Genomic DNA, 3,653 nt, shown 5'->3' with positions numbered 1-3,653 from the left:
ATTGTTTAATTTTTAAAAAATTATGAATTGAGACAATTTTTGCAAAATAAGATTAGAATTTTGGATGTTGTAAATTTTATGGTATTGGAATTGAATTTGAAATAATTAAAGAATATTATTGACAATGAATTAGAAATATTATAGACAAATTCACTTATACACATGACATAAATATTCAAATTTATGAATAAGAATATCAATTATCGTATTTAAATAGTCTATCAAATTATCAAAATGTAAATGATGCATATTTTGAAATTGAAAACTTTAAAAAGTTTTAGTTGTTTTATGAAATGATAGAATATTTTATATCATTATAGTTTGAAGATACAACATAACAATTGTTTTATAGATATGAGGTTTAAATGAAATATATTTTACTATATCAGCATATATATACACGTAAATTTACATAATTATTAATTTATGATATTATTGGGACCATATTTTACATAGAGATTTCAAAAAATTATTATCTTATTATCTTATCAAAATTTATTATTTTTTATACTATACCGACTTGGGACTAGCAAAATTTATTAATTTATAATGTTTATTAATTTATAGAGTATTAATTTATAGAGGTTTTACTATGGGTTTAATTAGATTTAGTAGGGTACACCGAAAATAATAATTAAAAATTTAAATTAATTACTAAAAAGGTCTCAAACACGAGTATCGAAGAACTCCATCCAACCATGCTCTTTGACGCCAGTGAAGCCACGACTCACCACCATCGGGATCTCGTTTTCTCCCTAGGCTCCGCTCACATCCTTTCTTCTGTTTCAAGCTTTTTCTGGTTAGTATCTCAATCATATCTATTTCGGTTTGGGTTTCACTCTTTCTGTCACCTTCATCATCATGCTCAAACCTTTTCCCTCCTCTTGGCTAGTTTCAATGAACGATTCTCTGATGGAGATAGAAGGCGGATAGTTATCCGAAAATCCTCATCTTGGTTCATGCCCTCCTTTCAAAGCCTATGGCAAATCTTTCAAACCTAGATCAACACCAAGTCCTTAGATCCGCCTCGAAGACACTGTGTTGCAGGTCTTTGTCGCCCCTTTCCCCACTGGCATCGAGTGTGTCAACGCTGATCTTCTGCTCATCGTTGTGTCGCTGCCGCACCAACAACATCCCTTGCCCAGCAGTTGAGTTGCTAGGTCTGGTCATGATAGTTTCCTATTAAGCTCAATTCCTTTAGTACATGTTACCTCTGCTTGGGCTAGTCGAGAAATCCTTGGTAGCAGAGTTTTGGTTGCTTTAGGATAGTTGAGAGAAACCATTGTCATGGGCAGTTGAAAAGTTTTTATCAATCGCCTTTAATTCTGAAACTCAGGTATGCTCATTCCCTTTCCGTGTCAAGTCGAATACAAATTTTATGAGGAATTCTTAATCTCCATGGTCGGGGCTTTTATGTGAGAGAGGATCTACCTAATATGTTAAGGCTATACACCTATCTGTTGCGAATCATGATGCTAGTTTCAATGGTGACTTCCTTTGCTCCTAAGTGTTTGATTGTCCTTCACTTCTTAGCTTGGCATTCGTTTTGTCTCTTGGCTACGGATCGTGCAACCACTGTCCTCCTGTATCACCTTTTGCCTAAAGTTTTGAAGTTTGGGTCTGATCTGTTATTTCAGTGTCAAATCGGCTACAAGTTTTGTGTGGAATTCTTTGACCTCCATGACCGAGATCTTCATGTGAGGGAGGATCCACCTACTTTGTTATAGCACTCATCACCTACGTTTCCCGGTTGTAGCTTCAACTAGTGTCATGAGGTATGTCCCTAAAAGCTTGAACAAATTTGTTCCAATGCTCTTGATCCTCCTCATGTTGGCGAGAAACCCAATCGTTGCTTCTTCCATGGAGCACTCTTTTAAAAGCTCTTATATGTTACTTGCGCAAGCCGTGTATGACCATCCGTTGGTCGAGGATTTCGCGAAGCCCGTCTTTAAAGTCGAATCCACTATGGTCCCAATAGATTTCTCAAACAATGCAAACTTATCAAAGTTGAGCATCTCTTCAAAAGATTAATGTAACCCTTATCCATATTTCCTTTGCTTTATGCTAGCTTTGTTTTTATGAATCTACCTCTTTTAAGGCTTAAGTATGAATGAAAAGTTCTTGTTTGTTCAAAAAAAACAAAAAAAATTAGGGTTAATGTACCCAATATATATGTATGTGTAGCCGTTTATTGGGATAACATTAATACAACACACAATTACCAGAATCATTGTGTAATTCTGAATTTTCTTTGCTATTTTAATGTTCATAGAGATATCTGACTCTCTTTCTAAAGTTACTTTTATAAACTTGGTCTTGATAAGAACATCCAATCGGATAGACATATTTTTGTTAAATATCGTTGATTATAAAAGGAAAAGAAAACTCAAAGAAAAGATCCAAAACAAAGTATCAGTTGGTTAAACATTCAATTTTTCTTCTTACATCCAATCATTTGTTTTCTTTCTCCAACGAAGTAAAAATTGAACGGAAACATATTCTTCACAAAAATTGATCCATAAAAGAATGATACCATTTTTGAGTCATCGTCACGTTGGTACATTATATCACAAAATAATAAAAATAAATATTTTAACATTTGTCGTCTATGCATTCTATAATCATTTACCAAACTATTTCTAACAAACCCTTACAATAGATCTAACCAATTCTTTTAAAGAAAATATAAGAACATTAGGTCTAAGGCTTCAAATTTGGGAGGGACTAAGCCCAACACAAATCAAATGCCTGGTCCCTCCTCTCGGGCTAAGGGGAATTCCTCTTTGGGGATGTCACAGGATTCACGTGGGAGACAACGTGTGTCTAGAGGTCAACCACGTCATAGTACAGATATGGTCAGGGCTCAGGTGCGGGAGGAGGTGCGGTCACATGGGACGCATTCTGTGTTGCAAAAGGTTGTCAAAAAGGCTTTGTTTCAGGAGGGGAGAGATGTAGAGGTTCCTTTGGCTTCTTTTGTGTCTGGGGTTGAGGTCGCTGAAGAGGGTCAACTCCTGGATGTTTCGGATGGGTCTAGTGGAGGAGAACCCTTGTTGTCAGGTTCAAGCGTTGCGGTTCAAGCTTCTGAGGTAACTAGTGGTGATCATCCTAGGGGTACACGGGTGCAGGTTGCGGGAACTGTTGAGGGTTCGCCAAAGCTGCAAGAGGCAAACCAGCCGGCCATTCCTGCGAATCAACCTGTGGATCCTTTAGCAGCTAGGGGGTCCGATGTTGTAGGTGGCGGTTTGGTTTCAGACTAGGAGTTGGGGTCAGCGGTTTCGATGGCAGATGTGATACCTCCAGGTGGTGTTGATGGGTCTGCAATGGCTCCAGGGGGCCTTGATGAGGCGGTTTGTGAGGAAGGTAGTATGGACGTGGACGGTGGGGTGATGGAGGAGGATCATGAAGCTTTTGATGATTTGGAGGAGGATCTAGGTGGTGAGGAGGGTGATACAAGTGAGGTTCTATTGGCAAGATCTAACAAGCAGGTTAATGAGGCACGAGTAAGGAAGGGGAGAGGTCCGGTCCTCCGAGGAATCAGTGCAAAAAAGCGTAATGCTCAGCTGCTCCTCTCTCCAAGACGGCGACCTCCACCTGGGCCGGGTTACGGCGAAGGTGGACCTGTTCCAAAGGCCCAGGAGGGGGTAAAGGGTGGG

Source organism: Camelina sativa, chromosome 14, assembly GCF_000633955.1.
Source record: "Camelina sativa cultivar DH55 chromosome 14, Cs, whole genome shotgun sequence".
NCBI classification, from domain to species: domain Eukaryota; kingdom Viridiplantae; phylum Streptophyta; class Magnoliopsida; order Brassicales; family Brassicaceae; genus Camelina; species Camelina sativa.
This window is presented reverse-complemented; position numbering follows the sequence as displayed.